General features: G+C 40.3%; 1 pseudogene; it reads left to right on the plus strand.

The window, feature by feature from the left end:
* The first annotated feature begins 16267 nt into the window (after positions 1 to 16267).
* Positions 16268 to 17180, plus strand: LOC123939202 (annotated as a pseudogene).
* Positions 17181 to 17402: the final 222 nt, after the last annotated feature.

Here is a 17402-nt window from a genome sequence, read left to right on the forward strand (position 1 = left end):
GTAACAATCGATTTCATCTCAGGTCTTGTGAGATGTAGCCCCAATATTGGGCTCCAAGCATGGTGTGGAACCTGCTTAAGATTCTCACTCCCTCTCACTCTGCCCCTCCACTTACCCCCCTAAAATTAAAAAGTATAATAAAAATTAAAAAGTATAATAAAAATTAAAAAGCATTCAGATATTTAATTCTCATATATAATTTAAAAAATGGTGTCATTTAAAAGAGATGCCAGCATTGTGTCAGCACTAGGAACTCACAGATTTCCATTGAAGTAATCCAGGATGAAGTTCTCCAGCCAGGTCACCTGTTTTATTGGCACACCCCCACCTTTTTTAAAATCTAGTGAAGGAAAACTGTGTTCACATTTTCATAAATGTAAGCCCAATATATTCAATAAACATGTTATAGCAATCTATTTCAAAAAAGGGGAGTGACAGGGTTTTATAAATTTCTGTATTTGGCTTTCAATCCAGAATTATCTGAGTTAGATTCCTACTAATAATAATTTTTTAAAGGGACCTGGTGAAACCAGAAATGCTCTTCCCTTTTTTGGCGCTGGGAACACCTTGAAGTTTAGATCCCAGAGACTGATTGTCTTTCATGAACAGCAGCAGTGGGCAGGACTGGGGTTACACGGCAGTAGCTGAGGCACTTGTCCTTCACCAGAAATATTCTCTGTGTTCAGGAAAGTACAGGGAGGTAAGTTCTCATCCATCCACTGGGTACCAATCGAGTTTCATACCTTCAAGGAAGAGGTATGCCAAAGGGTCCCCTGAGGTTGTTCCTGTCATAGAAACACACCATAAGGCTGTAAAGTCTTGGGAATAAACATGCAATGTGGAAATGAAATGATGTGCACCATTTCCTTAGACATGTTTAAATGTTCTCTCGGTGTGGATGCCTCTTCCTTCCATTTCTTTTCCTCTTTGCCCCATAATATTGTTTCAAACTGATTGGAGCATCTGACACAGATTGTGTGTGTGTTGGTTTTATACGTTTCTATAATTATGGCTGCAAACTGAAAAAACTGCTTTAAGAGAGTGTTTTCTGTTTCTCTCTCTGATAGCACCATCAAAGTAAGCTTCTATCAAAGAAACAATCTAACTTGATAAAAAAAAACTGATTCATTTCCTGGTTTATGTTAGACAACAGCAAACCAAAAGATCATTTTTGAAATGACAAGTGCTGATCATGATTAATTATTGAATTTCGTGCTGGAAGCAAAAAAGTGATACTTTATACCTTCCAAGTATTATTTGCAAAATTGAATTTATACATGACACCTCCAAGAAATTAAAATAATGAAAAATTCACAAAGTATTGTCATCAATTACCAACTATTTTTAATTGTAAATCAAACTAAGTGACTTAGTATGTCTGTAGCCTGGCAGCAAAGCTTTGTGAAATTCTGACTTGAACCAGGAAGATTGGGGTTTCCATGAAAGCAGGAGCTACGTAGCTCCTACTTCCTGCTCAGTCTTTAACAAGTAGAGCAGGTCAGTAGGTACTGTTTCTCGCCACTGGGAGAGAGTTGGCACATATCGTATGTATGTATTTTATTTCATTTTTCTTTATTTTGAAATTGTCACTAAGAATGTGCAAGGAACAAAGTCAAGAACCAGAAAATGGCACCACAGGGGGAGTTGCAGAACCAGAAGTAGAAGCAGGACAGAGAGGATTTCACAGAGAAAAGAGCAGTTGGAAAGTGACCCTTCTGCTAGGGAAGCACTGAGGGAGTGGGGAAGGATCTGCAGGAAGCAGCCAAGACTCTTGGAATTCCTTCCCATGGGACAAATAAAGAGAGAGATGCACTTCGAAAAAGCGCTACAGCCACCTCCCTTCCACATGCAAGACCACCAACCCCGCTGGGATGGAGAACAGTGGGACCCAGCTGTACATGAGATCTGGTGCTGGAGGAGAGAAGCAGGTGCTACCAGGAACATGAGCCCTGGTGCAGTCAGGGAGGCTCCTGAGAATTCACCACCCGGCCACCTAGAGCCCCTTCAGCATGGAACAGGGCCAGTGCCTCCTTTGACTGGGCCTCTGAACTACACTGCCCAGGTCACCCTCAGTTACATCTATGGACTGGAGGTTCTTGGCTAGTGTGAACAGGAAAACCTGACTGAGGAGGTGAGTGTGGATTGGAGTAAGCATCCACAGCTGGGCCATGGATTGCCAGGCACTGCTGGAGAAGAGTTTTGCATAGTCTTAGCGGGTCCTCATGGCAAGGGGTGGGAAGGAATGGGGTCATCACCCATTCATTCCCTCTTTTCCTTATGGTGATAGTGTCCCTATGCTTTTGCTTCCAAACTCGTTGCCCGCTCAGGTAGGGTGTGCCCGGGTGAGAGGAGACCAGTCAGCCCAGATACAGGCCAGGGTTCAGGTGTGGACCCCCAAGGGTCCCTAATAAACCTCAGGACACCAGACTGGCTTGGGGTGGACCATTACCTTTTGTTTCATATTGGGGCAGGTATTGCCCATCTGTGCACTTCTCCCCATTGGGGACAACAATCTCAAGTGGCAGGACAGGTTTCCTGCAAATACACAGGAGCAAATTCATCACCCCACTCGACATTTCTCCCTGGCCCAGCCACCTAGAGAAAACCTGAGTGTCCAGTGTCCAAACCTGAGCAAAGGAAGTGCTCAAGGGGTAGGGGGATCTCCCCACTACCTGAGGGAGGTTAACTAGTCACCCCCCACACCAGGAACTGTACAGGGTTGCACTAACTGAAGTCCCCCTTCCTGTCCTCTGGGCAGGGCAGGAAGCCAGAGGACTTGGGTACACCTGCACCAGCACCACAGTTACATTCCTGATTAATGTGAACATTTCCTATGGGTAGGACAACTCTTATGGTTGTCCTCTGCATTTTGCAGCCCCTAGTCATTGATTAAAGTTCACCGAATGTGCTTTCCCATATCTATGCCTTCATCCACTTGCAGACATGTTAATGCTGTCTATAACTTGAGGTGAAAACTGAATAAAAGGAAGGTCTGGTCATTATTACGACTGAAACTACTGCCTGTTATAACTAGATGCAGTCAGCCTGGTGAGTGCAGGAGACAGAGCCACTTCCATGCCCAGGACTCACACTTGAGTGTTCTTTGGTATCCACTAAGTTTGCATTGTCTTCTGGTTGGAGTTGTTGTAGATGTGCTGGGGAGAAGCTGCAGTTTCAGTCCTCAGCTGAAATAAGTGGTGTGGGGTATCTGCTGGTGTTCTAGTTCCCCTTTCTTTTTTTTTTTTTTAAAGATTTTATTATTTATTTGACAGACAGAGATCACATGTAGGGAGAGAGACAGGCAGAGAGAGAGAGAGAGGAGGAAGCAGGCTCCCTGCCCAGCAGAGAGCCTGATGCGGGGCTCGATCCCAGGACTCTGGGATCATGACCTGAGCGAAAGGCAGAGGCTTTAACCCACTGAGCCACCCAGGCGCCCCCTAGTTCCCCTTTCTTAACTTAAAAAATGGCAGAGTGGCAAACAGCGGGTAGTGGTTGGAGTTTGTTCATGGGTCTTGGTAATACAGAATATGAGTTCATTTGGCTCTTCACCAGATGCTATGACTGCAAACGTTCCTTGCTCCCCCAGGGACCCTAGAATCAGGGGAAAGTGTTGAAAGAGAAGAGATCTCCAGAGCATCCAAATGGATTGGATTCTGTTGTTCTAGATGGAGTCTAAGTGTTAAGTAGGAAAGATGAGCTCAAAACTGGTATTAAATGAGTATATGACATCTCCTTTCTCCATTCATCTGTATGTGGACATTTGAGATCATTACATATTTGGACAATTGTGGACATTTCTCCTATAAACATTGGGGAAACAAGCACTGCTTTGAATTGTTATGTTTCTATCCTTTGGATAAATGCATACTAGAGCAATTGCTGCATCACAGGATAGTTCTTTTTTTTAAGTTTTACTTTATTTATCTGATAAAGACATCATGAGTAGGGAGGGGAAGAGGGAGAGACACACTCGAGGTTGAGTGGGAAGTCCATGGTGGGGCTCAACCTGGGATCATGACCTGAACCTAAGCCAGGTGTTTATCTGACTGAGCCACCTAGGAGACCTGAGTACTTCTATTTTTGGCTTTCTGAGAAAACTCTGTACCATTTCCCGAGTGGCTGTACCAACTGGCATTTCCACCCACACTGAAAGAATGTTCCCCTTTTTCTTCAGCCTAATCATCATATGTTGTTTCCTGTCTTCTTAAATTTAGCCAAATTGACCAGTGTGAGATGCTATCTGCTAATGCTTTGGGTATGTATTTCCCTGATGCTGAGTGATGTTGAACTTTTTCTACTATGTCTGTTGGCCATTTGTTTATACACAATGGGATATTACTATACCTTAAGAAAAGAAGAGCATCTTGCCATTAGCAACCACACGGATGAAAGAAGGGTTGTTATGCTGAGTGAGATATGTCAGTCAGGGAAAGTGAAATACCATATGATTTCACTCATCTGTGGAATTTAAGAAACAGAACACATGAACATAGAAGAGGGGAAGGAAAAATAAAATAAAATAAGACAGGGAGGCAAACCTTAAGAGACCCTTTACTGCAGGGAGAAAACTAAGGGTTACTGGAAAGGAGGTCATTGCGAGATGGGTTAAGTGGGTAATGGGCTTTAAGGAGGGAACTTGATGTAATGAGAACAGGGGTTTATATGCACCTGATGAATCACTGAATTCTACCTCTGAAACTAGTGATATAGTATATGTTAATTAAATTGGATTTCAATATGTTTTTCTAAACGCTGCTATTGAGATTTGTTTCAAATTTGTGGTACATTGGGGAGCTTGAGGATGGAGATGTTAGCATGTGCTAGAAAATATTGCTTTACCTTGACAATAAGCTCTCAATCTGTTTTCTAAGGAGGGGTACTGGTGAGAAGGTGATCTTGTGAAGATACAATGAAGGAAAGTTGAAGAACTGCCTTAATTTTCACTTTAAGGTTAAATAAGTGTATTTTTAAGTTCATCGGATGATTCCACTTTTCATTACAATGATTGTGTTACTTGTAGCTTAGTTACACTTAAATTCAGCTTTACTTTTGATAAGAAAATTGTCATTTGTATAACAAATGATCTATTGCATATGTTCATACCTTCCTAGACAAACCACTAAAAACTTGAGGTATCACTGCTTTCAGGCGATAAAGCTCGCAAACCAAACCAACAAAATGATGTGACAAGGAACTAATAAGTGGGATTGGAAACTACAACAATCTTCACTAAAATGCCAGCCAAGTGAAGCAGACAGTGGACAGGACGGTTGTGGACTGACCAGAAGAAAAACAAAGAGATTAAAGTCTTGAAATGAGTCTTGAGTAGTAGATATTGTAGTGAATAGCTACGAAAATGAAGAGATAGGGGAGCCTAGGATGGAGAAGGGGCTTTCGTGCCTCTCCAGGAATAGTTATGATTCATTAAGGCAAAGAAAGATTATTTACAGTGTCTGATTGAGATGTGTGGTTATACAGGCTCTCCCACCCGACCTTACCCTCCCAAACTGGAAAACTTCTGTTCTCAAAAGAATGTAATTGATAAAGATTCCTCTGCGGAGTGTTTCTTGATTTTCAGAACCAGAGTCTTTCCTTTGACTTTCACTTTTCCTGTTTCTCTTCCAAGACCATGTGTAAAATCAATTATTTCAGGTGGCATAGACTTTACCTTTTGCCAATTCCAGTTTATTCATTTATTTTTAAAAACTGAGGTAATATGGACATGCAACATTCTATTCCTCTCAGGTGTGTATCAGAGTCATATATGTATGTATGATGAAAGGATAACCACTGACTTCTGGTTAACATATCTCCCCATTGTTACATATTTCCTTGTAATAAGAAAATTAAGATATTTTGTTATAGAAATGTTAAAATATAGCATACAATGTACAATCAAATATGATTAACTGTGATCATCATTATCGACAGTTCTCATAAAACCAGTTTTATCCATTTTCACAACATTTATCCATTTTCATCATTAACTATAGTTCTCATAAAAGCAGTTGGATCCATTTTTCCATCTTCAAGTCACATATGTTTGTTAAGGGAAAAAGCAGGTCCTTGGTTCTCTTTTCATTCAGAATAGTTTGCCCTGTGTTCGTGGCTTTTTACCTTCAATGACAATAACCATTTGATACCTTACATGGTCCTTGACAAGTGGTTCAGGGCAACTTTAGCCAATGCTGGCAGGGCTGAGTCCCTGTGGGAGCAGGCATCTTATGAGCATGGAGGCATGGGGTGATGAAAACTCAGATATACAATCATGCTGATTGTGAAGGAGGATTTGCAGCAAGAAAGCCCAGTGGTTCTTACTGCGAAAAAGAGGGAGACCGGAGAGCCGCTGCTGGAGAGTCTGTCAGTCTGAGCAAGGAAACAGAAGGAGCCTGGACTCCCTGGAAAAGTTTATTCTGGACTGAAAATCAATCCTTGGTCTTCTTTCACAGATAGGCTTATGAAGTCAGCAATGTAAGAGTATGCTCACTCTTTCCTAAGCATTAATTGTGTCCCCTTTTGTCAAGAATTTGCTATGGTGTGGGATGTAAGGCATAGGATGAGGATCCAGATGCTGACATGCTGATTCAGTCCTTTGAGGAACCTCAAAGCTGGGACAAAGATTAAAACTGGAGGCTTTTTTGTAGCCCTTTACAGAAGTACTGGTTTTTTAATGTATGTCTTCTTGTCACTCAGCTTTGAGTACCTGTTGCACACCAGACATTGTCATTGGGAGCTTAGTCCTTTTAGTCTAGGGAAACACCCAGAATTATTCTGGGAGGGAATGGTGTGTGCCCCTGAGTAGGCCTTCATACGCTGCAAGAGAGGCATGATAAGATGATGGCCTATGCTGACAAGGGAGTAACTTTTCTTCCAAAGGTTAGTGGGAATGAGAATATCTTAGGCAAGCGCATAATCAGGAAGCATTACTGTTCTGCTACATGGATGGTACCTAGAATACCAATGGGGAGGGTCACACTGTCCAGGTCACACTGGGGAGGGCTGACTTACTCTCATGGACTCTCATAGAGTTCTAGTCACTGTCAGCAGGATGATATAACACTCTTTCCAGACACCTTATATTGCAGAGAGAAGAAATGCCAGATCTTAATAAACACCTTGTAGGGATGTCTACTGTCTTCAGTGTTGTTTTATTTCCATGGTGTTTATATGACCACTCTTGGCTAATGGCACAAAAGAAGAAAGATATGGTTCATTTTTTTTTTTTTTTGGAAATTGAGAAAACAAACAAAAAAAACACAGAAACAACGATATCTTCATTGGTGAAAGTTCTCATGCAATTTTACACATGTGAAGCAACAAATTCACCAATGCATATGTTAATCTGAATGTGCATTAAAAATTTCTCCAAATTTCCCCCCAGACTAAGTTGATAAAAATGTCAATCAACCACACACAGATGCAAAAGGAAATAGCTTATAAATCATTTTGAGGATTTAATTCTCTCTCTATCCTGGTGCCTGCTTGGCATATCCGGCAGCTCAATTGTTCCTCTCCACGTCCAAAAGTATATGATGATCCCACATTCAAGATGAATGCTTGGCCTGGCATAGAGCTCAGTTGTTGGTTGTCATATCTAAAGACACATTGTGCACCTCTTTTACAGATGCCTGATTGGCCTAGTGCAGAGCTTGTACCTCCAGGTACAAGGGAACACAGTGAAAATACTGTCAAGGTGCCTGTTTTGCCTAGTAGTAAACAGAGTTGCAACATTCTGAGAACTTGGTGCAGGTGTTAGACCTAGGCAAGATATCTGTTCTCGGTTTCTAGTTCCACAGGCACATGGTAAGCCAGCTGTCCATGTGCCTGCTTGGCCTAATGCTGAGCTGCATTGGTGGTCTCCAGCTTGATGGGTGAATGGTGATCTCACTGTCCAAAGGCACCTGCTTGGCCCAGGGTAGAGATGAGTTGTTAGTTTCCAGGTCAAAGTCACATAATGTTCTCACTCTCCTCATGCCTGTATAGCCTAGTGTAGAGCTGAGTTGTTTTGGTTGTCAAAGGACAAATTGTCAGCCTTCTGTACCTGTGCCCTCTTGGCCTAGCACAGAGTGGTCTTGTTGGTGTCCAGGTGCAGGGGTACATAGTGAACCTGCTATCCAAGTTCCTGTTTGGCCTAGTAGAGACATGATATTTTGGTCTCTAGGTCAACGCACACATGGTGAGCCAGCTCATTAATTGTCATCTTGGCTTGGCCCAAGGCACTTTCTTGGTCTCCAATCGAAGGCCACATTATGATGTTGCTGTTCAGGTGAATCAGTTTTCCCAATACTGACGTGGGATTCAGTATACATGGTTTTTTGGCACTTGGCAAGCTTGGTGTTCTCTGTACTTACTTGCTTTGTGCTGCACAGGTTAGGCAAGGTGTGTTATGAGGATTCCTTGTCTAAACAATGTCTGGGTGTCTCATTTGCCCAGGGTCAAATGCATTCAGAAAGCTCCCAGTCTCTGAGTTCCTGGTTGGTGTATTGTTCCGGGGCCTGAATTTGCCTGTGTTATTCTGTGTTGAAGCGAATGTGGTCTGTAGGCTCCTGCTTGGACAGGAGTCTGGGGAATTATTTTGTCCACTACTGAACTGGGTCAGACTACTTGTGGTCTGAGGACCTAGGTTCCAAGGACTCACCCTATGTCTAGGGATATGGTGATTCCTTCTCCCAGTCCTGGGTTCATAAAAAGTCCCATATTTCTGGGGCACCTGGGTGGCCCAGTGGGTTAAGTCTTTGCCTTCAGCTCAGGTCATGGTCTCAGGGTCCTGGATTAAGCCCCGCATTGGGCCCTCTGCTCGGCAGGAAGTCTGTTCCCTATCGCTCTGCCTGCCTCTCTGGCTACTTGTGATCTCTGTCAACGAAATAAAACCTTTTTTTTTAAAGTCCTCTCTTTCTGTTGTCTGAAGACATTGCGAACATCAGGGATGGCTGGATGCTTGAGCCACTCATTTCCCTGTGCTGGGCCAGGTTGTAGGGCTCAGAGTAGTAGGCCCAGTCATCCCTCAGGACATGGAATCTGCTTTCCTGTACTGAACCCAGATTTTGATCCCAAAATTTGGGGATCCAGCTGGCTAGGAACCTACACCACTCTGATTTCCAGTGTCCTACTCACCTGTACCAAATGGAAAGTAATCCTCAGCACCTGAGCCATCCACACATGGGGGAATGGGTCCAGGAGTCACTGGATACTGGCTTGAGGACTCTCAGGAGCACATAGGGTCACAAAAGTGAACACAAATATGAAGGTGGTATTCAGAGTGTTGGTGGAAGGTTCAGGGAAGGAGGAGTGGGCAGGGTGCTTGCCATGAATGGGGAAGAGAGCAGGGCTGAGAATGTTAGGAATAGGAGGAAAAGTTGTGGCTACAGTGCTATCTCTCTCTTCAGTGTGGGCTGGGCTCCTGAAGTGTTTGGCAAGCAGATAATTATAACAGTCCCGGATATCACAATGCCTTCTTATGATGTCACCACAATGCCTTATCCAATCCCCAGGGCACTGTCAGTTTGGTCTCATCTGGGTGGCCAATCACCAGGCAGTTTGGCTGGCTAATGACTGATGGCTTTCTTAATGACCCTTATGACATCATTGCCTGGAAACCAGGTTTTTAAGGAAAACAGGTACACTTTCCTTTAAGATGAAAAATTCATATTTGGATTGTATTTATAGTGAAGATCATGGAGAGGCTGAAAGACTTAGCCAGTACAAAGCTAAATGTGTCACTCAGTGCCACCTTCCACTAAAACACTAACACCAATGTAAATGAAGACATGGGGCCATTAGACCACACGAAAGGCCACAGTTGTGGGGTAAGTCAGACCACATGGCACTGGAGCAAATGCTACACTCAACTCATTTGTCAAAGCTTAAATATAAGTGGAGGAAATGGTAGGCATCATGTTTCACACATCTTCCCACAATAAACCTAAACCTAGAAAGGATGAAGCTGTGTCACAAGTCATTATCTGCTTGCCAAAATGACATTCTGGTCTCCTAGAAGGGGACAACAAAATCTAGCCTAAGATTCACAGCCTTAGTGTGCAGCATCCAGTCATAATGTTCTGGGGGGGAGGTGTTGAGCTTGTTTCTTTCCTCAAATACAGTTAACATCATCTTGAAATCCCAAGAAATCAATCACAGATGTCAGAAAATAAATGTCAAAAAGCTGAAAGTAGAAAAGTGACCAATATTTGGAAGGTAGGAGGTGTAGAAACTTGATGTGGGTATGATATAGCTGAAGATACACTGGAGGGGAGAGAGTCTGATTGAAGAATATAAAACAAAGTATTATCAGAAGTGGGGTGAAAAATCAGAACTCTTTAGAGTCTGATTAAGGAAGGTATGCTCTATACATACAACGGAATATTACACAGCATCAAAAAGAATGAAATCTCACCATTTACAGTGATGTGGATGTACCTAGATAGTATTATGGTAAGAGAAATAAATCTGCAAAAACAAGTGCCATGTGATTTCACTCATAGGTGGAATTTAAGAAACAAAACCAATGACAATAGGGGAAGGGAGAAAATAAAAATAAGATGAAAACAGGGAGGGAGGCAAACCATAAGAGGCTCCTAACTAGGGAACAAACAGGGTTTCTGAATGGGGCCTGGTGGGAGGTTGGGATAAATAGGGATGGGCATTAAGGAGGGCACTTGATAGAATGAGCACTGGCTATTCTAGGCAACTGATGCATCATTAAATTCTTCCTCTGAAATAGAGAAAAATAAAAAGAAAAAATAAAAAGAAATGTGTTTAGGAACATTATGTTATTTTTTCCCCACTGGCATAGAGGAAGTTCCCATTAATCACTCCTTGAAAGAGTGAGCTCAGATAGAGTTATCTCCTCACAGACCAGATACACAAGCTAGCGTGCTCAGGGGAGAGAAGAATAAGGAGCAGATAGTTGTTCTCTATTGCAGGGGGATAGTTGGGCTTCCCTATGAGAAGAGAAGAGGAGCATGTGGTCTAGGACTGAAGACCAAACAAAAGGACATACTGGAAAAAGCTATCAGAGGAAGCTGAAACTGAGATCACCAAAGAAAGAACAGGAAGTAAAATTGGCACAAAAGTGAAGTCAGGGTGTCCCCAAGGGAACAGTGTTACCTGTGGCTCCTAGACTGGCTGATTGAGGCTAATTCCAGCTAGATTGAATTTGGGTCTCCATGACTCTCAGACAAACCATAGATATATCCAGGCTCATTTTTTTTAATTGAAGCAAATTGAAATGAAATATTATATTAGCTTCAGTTGGGGAGAGGCAAGATGGCAGAGGAGTAGCAGACTGAAATGCCATCAGGTCGCAGGAATTCAGCTAGATAGCAAACCATTCCAAACACCTACAAACTCAACAGGAGATAGAAGAGAAGAAGAGCAGCAAATCTAGGAAAAGAAAATCATACACTTTCTGAAAGTGTTTTCTGAGAGGTAGGATGTGAAGAGAAGTGAATCCGAAGCTATGGAGATGAGCTGGCTTGTGGCAAGTGGTGGAGCAGTGGAGCACAAAATCGGAACATTTAGATCTCTGCTCCACTGAGGGACATTGCTCCAGAGGCTAAGCGGTGGTGGAGACCTCGCAGGAAGAGTGTGGTCTCGGGTCCCGTGGGGTCATGGAAAGAGCGGGGGTGTCTGACTGTAACAGAGCTCCCAGGTACCAGAGAAGAGAAGCCCTCTACAGAGACAGAGCTGAGGAATGAGCTCTCAGCTTAGGGTTACTCTAAACCTTGATCCATGGTGTAGATGGGCCACTGCTTTTCGAGCAAGGACCCCACAAGTGGGAGATCTGGGGAAACTCATCTTTCTCCCCTGGGAGGAGCAGCACAGCAGTAATATGCTGAGTTTGGAGATTCCAAATGGGGATGTGCCCCAGAGACAAAAACAATGGGTCACTGGCTGGATGAGTTCAGATTGTGTCCAGAGGAGGAGTGATTGCACTCTCTGAGGGCACATTGAGGAGTGGGACCCTAGGTCTCAGCTCCTCTGGGCTGGAGATTGGGAGGCTGCTGTTTTCATCCCTGTCCTCCAGAGCTCTACAGAAAGCATTCAGGGAACAAAGGATCCTGAGAGCAAACCTGAGCAGATCTCTTAGCCAGACCCCTGGAAAGGGCAGTGCAATTCTGCCTTGGGCAAAGACATTTGAGACTCACTACAACAGGACCCTCCCCTAGATGATCATTCAGGACCAAGCTCACTGATGGAAGAGAATAGCGGAACTTTAGAGGTAGGGGAAATCAATTCATGTAATTCATGGCTTTTCCCCCATGATTATTTAGTCTTGCAAAGTTTAATTTATTAAATTAATTAATTAATTTTATTTTTTTCTTATTCTATTTTTAACTTTTCCTCTTGCCTCTTTTGATGCTTTTTAACTATTTTACGTTAATCAATCTTTCTTAAATTTTTTTTAAACCTTCATGATTATAGTCAGTTTATCCTACATTATAGTTAACTTTTCTTTTGTATACATTTAGGGCTTTTTTTCCCAAAGTTTTTGGGATACGTTTTCTTTTAATAGACCAAAATATACCCTAAGTCTAGCACATGGCTTTTTCTAGTCTCCAGCCTGACCACATTTCTCTCCTCTTTTTTTTTTCTTTCTTTTTCCAACCAAATTATCTTATCAATTCTATTTTTATAATTTTTGTAATTTTCATCTGTACAGTCATATTTAATCACTGCATTGTGCTTACTGGACTCTGAAAAACAACCTGAGGGTTTTGAAGGGTCAGGGGTGGGAGGTTGGGGGAACAGGTGGTGGGTAATGGGGAGGGCACGTTTTGCATGGAGCACTGGGTGTTGTGCAAAAACAATGAATACTGTTATGCTGAAAAAATAAATAAAATGAAAAAAAATAAAAATAAATATATTTGAGCTTTTGCCTGGAGCTCAATTTTATTTTCTTTTGGCAGACTGAACTCAGCTCTAAGAATAGATCATATGCAATGTATACAAGGTGCTTAATTGTGGACTAGAAACCAAGTATTCCCAAAGGTGCTGTTGGAAATCAAATATGAGTCTCTACCATGATTAGGCAGTCAGCCCGTTTGCCCAGAAATGTTCCAAATCTTACAGGGGAAGGGAATGAATGTGTATCTTTTCATTATACTCTCTACTGAATTTATCATACTAAATGATTGAAGACTTATTTTCAAAGGCAAAAACACCACCAATAAACTTAAACACTGGTAGTAGAGACTTAAGCATTTATTGACTTCTTTTGGAATTTTTTTGGGGGGGTATTCTTCAGATATGCCACATTCAATAACTCAATTGTTCAGAATATATATGATTCTGCCTGTGTAACTCTTTTATATAGATGATAAAAAATACTCTAAATTTATTAAAGAAGGGATTGCTGCAACTCTAATTACAACTCTCATGTCAGTGTTAGGAATCTTTTCTACATATACTACTGCAGATATATCTTTCATTCCATTTTCAATGTTTTATTTTAAGAGCAAAATTCTAGAAGAATGACATACAGACTTCAATAAGGGGCTATATGCCTCAAGGGAAATGACGTTTAATGATTTTATAGATTTAAAGACAATTTGTATGCTTGATCATCTAGAAGGAAACATAATGTTTTATATTAATATCTTTTGCTTTAGTTTCATAAGCATGGCTTGGTGAAAGAAGTTTTCACAGAAAAACTCACTCACACATCAAAAGGTGTTTATTCTTCTGAGTCCCCTGAAGTAAGTCAAAAGAAATTAGAATTCCTTGATGAGTTTAATGCAACTTACATTAAAAAGAAAACAGGAAATTACTCTCAGACCTACTGTTTATGTAAATGTGTTTCATTTTGATGATTATGGAGAGTAAATAGTCTTATGCTTCTGACATGGGCATATTTTCAATTGGGACTATTTATAAGATGGCTATTCAATTAATATATTTTTAATTTAATTTTAATTTTTCAGTGTTTCAAGGTTCATTGGTTATGTACCACACCCAGTGCTCCATCCAATTAACATGTTTTTCAAGTGATTTGTAAAAAGAACATAGAGATAACTATTTGAGGTTTTTTTGTTTTGTTTTGTTTTGTTTTTTACTCATATAAATTTGAATCATCACAGGTTTACAAGGACAAAGGGGGTAGAGGGCACCTTGCCACAGTGAGATAGGACTGGAATTTCATAGCAGTGTGTATCTCTTACTTAAGGGAACATGACCTTGGGGTATTCTTGTATTCTTGAATGGGCTAGTAAACATGTGTATTCTTTTTTATTTAAATCTTAACATTTGGGGGCACCTGGATTGCTCAGTGGGTTAAGCCTCTGCTTTCAGCTCAAGTCATGATCTCAGGGTCCTGGGATTGAGTCCTGCAGCATCCGGCTCTCTGCTCAGCAGGGAGCCTCTTTCTCCCTCTCTCTCTGCCTGCCACTCTGTCTACTGGTGATCTCTCTCTCTCTCTGTCAAATAAATAAATGAAATCTTAAAAAAAAAAAAAAACTCAACATTTTGCATTATGCTTATCACTAATTTATAACCTACAATATTTTTCAAATAATTAATGTGTGTAAAATAGATAAAGTACTTCAGAATATAAAAATACATGGTGAGCATTTTATGCAGTTCTATTACAATAAAGTGTTTTGTAAGTTCTATGTTTTCAGATGAGTCCTGGTTATTATTAATACTTTCATTTTGATATTTACCTTCTCACTGCCTAATAATATTAAGGAGATGACATAGTTTCTATATGTTAGGCTTTCATTCCTACTCATTTCTTTATTTTCTATCTGTGGATATGATTATCTGACACTTTTGAATTAAAAAAATGGACATTAAATATTTTAATAAAGTAGAATTTAAAATTCAGGGGAAGTTGGGGGATGATAATGTGGGAATATGTGTCAGCTGTGATAAAAATTAGAAGAGGTTTATTATGATGAAAATAACTACAAATATAATTGCTTATTAGTTAAATTTGTTTTGGTATAAGTTTTCAACTTTCAGTTTATGGATCTCCTATTTAATTTGTTCTTAAATCTTCCATGATGATTCTAAATTTTAATATTGGTACTTCTTTCTTACCAAAATTTCTGGTTTTGGATTACACATACTTAATAGAGTATTGTTCTTAGAAGTGTTTAAGATAGTGCTATTCGTAATTATTTTGCTCATATTGGATTTCCAAGCCATTGCTTAATACACCAGAGGTATATTGTAATTATATTTATTTAGGATTGAGAATTGTAAGTTTTAAATTAGTGAGCATAATATCATACAAGCTGTCATTCCTCAATGCTTATTTTTTATTAAAGGGAATTGAGCCACTCATTAGGAATTTTAACTGTATGTAGAAATTTATCCTGGAAGTTGTAGTAGGATTCTGGGAGTAATTTTTTTTTTCTTTGGGGGAAAGAAGATGCATGATATATTTTACGTGCCTCTAATTGCAACTTTAACTTTGGCACACATTCCTCATCTATCAGGAGAAATATTTTCTTGATGTATAACACATTAAAAGTTGCATAGCTTAAAATTAACTTCTTCATATTTATGGAAATGTTTTTACAGCAGTCAATGTTTTTAGTATTTAGCATAGTATTATTTTTTGGAAACAGAACCTACAAAAAACCTGATTAGAAAATATGTATATGTTTTACAAGGGCCTAAGTATTCTGTAATTATTGAAATGTTTTGTATTTATACTTTATTACTGCTGTTATAGACTAAAGTTGAGTGATTTAACATTGTGGAGAACTTCTTACAGCATTCAATGGTTCAAGTACGGACCACAGTATTATCCTTAGATTCAGAGATGGAAGGAAGCTGGAATAAAGAACTCTTTTTATGCTTAACAAATGGCCTAAGTATTCTGTACTTTTCCAAAAGAAAATAAGACGAGGAAACATGTATTTTTCAAACTGGACAGAAATTTAAATTACTTTTAGGATGCCCATAAAATCACTGGGAAATTGATTGGGATTAATTCATCTACTGATCAAAAGAAAAAAAAATGAAGGCTAAGGGAAATTGAGCAACCTTACATTCTCTAAAATGTGCCCTGTGTGTAACGATTTTGACTAAACTCTGATCATACAGGACTTATTCTCTGAAAGTTACTGTAATAAGATAATTTGTTTTCCCCTCATCTAAGGAAGAAAATAGAAGTGGCGTACGGTCTTGAAATTTCATTTGGCTGAGAAAATGCTATGGAGGCAATAAAAGCATGTAGTAATAATCACTTTCTTTTCCCTTAAAGGACTTTCATGGAATCTCAGGATATGATCTGTTCTGATGTGTTTCAGTTTAAACTATGAAGATGGGAAATCAAAGTCTAGAAACAGATTTTATACTTTCTGGTCTTTTCCAATATGGTCAAATGGACACTTTCCTCTTTGTTGCCATTGTAACCCTCTTTTCAGGGCTCTGATGGGGAATAGCATACTGGTCCTTCTCATTCAGTTGGACATCAGACTCCACACTCCAATGTACTTCCTACTCAGTCAGCTCTCCTTTATTGACATGATGTACATCTCCACCACCGTGCCCAAGATGACCACTGACTTCCTGACAAAGAGTAAGACCATTACATTTTTAGGTTGTGAAATTCAAGCATTTGTATTCTTGGCACTTGGTGGAACTGAAGCCCTTCTCCTTGGTTTCATGTCCTATGATCGATATGTAGCCATCTGTCACACTATCCTGTACTTATGAGCAAGAATATCTGTTGGTTCATGATCACATGCGCATGGGGCAGTAGTTCTATCAATGCTTTAGTGCATACATTGTACGCTTTTCAACTTCCATTTTGTAGGTCTCGAATTGTTAACCACTTTTTCTGTGAAGTTCCATCTCTGTTACCACTGGTGTGTCAGGATACTTCCCAGTATGAGCATACAATCCTCCTAAGTGGGCTTATCATTCTGCTGCTACCATTCATGGCCATTCTAGCTTCCTATGCCCGTGTACTTACTGTGGTGTTCCAGGTGAGCTCAGGTAAAGGACAGACAAAAGCTATCTCCACTCGTTCCTCTCACCTAATTGTGGCAAGCCTATTTTATATGACTACCCTCTCCACCTATGCAAGGCCACACTCCTTGCATTCTCCAGAACAGGATAAGGCAGTGGCAGCGTTTTACACCATCATCACACCTCTTCTGAATCCATTCATCTACAGCCTGAGAAATAAAGAGGTTACTGGTGCCCTGAAAAGACTGTTGGCATAATTGATATTTGTACAGGAAATGTCACTTTAGGAACCCCTTACTGATTGAGATTGACCAATATAGATCACTTTACCTAGAATACTGTTTGGAATATGTTAATCTAAAGGATATTTATGCAATAAATTGATAAATATATTGATTCTTGCTCATTTCAGGATGGCTTAATCATAGTTTTTGAAGCTACATGCTTTTCCAAATTGAAACCTCGAAAAAATGGTGTTA

This window comes from Meles meles, chromosome 3 (genome assembly GCF_922984935.1).
Source record: "Meles meles chromosome 3, mMelMel3.1 paternal haplotype, whole genome shotgun sequence".
NCBI lineage: Eukaryota > Metazoa > Chordata > Mammalia > Carnivora > Mustelidae > Meles > Meles meles.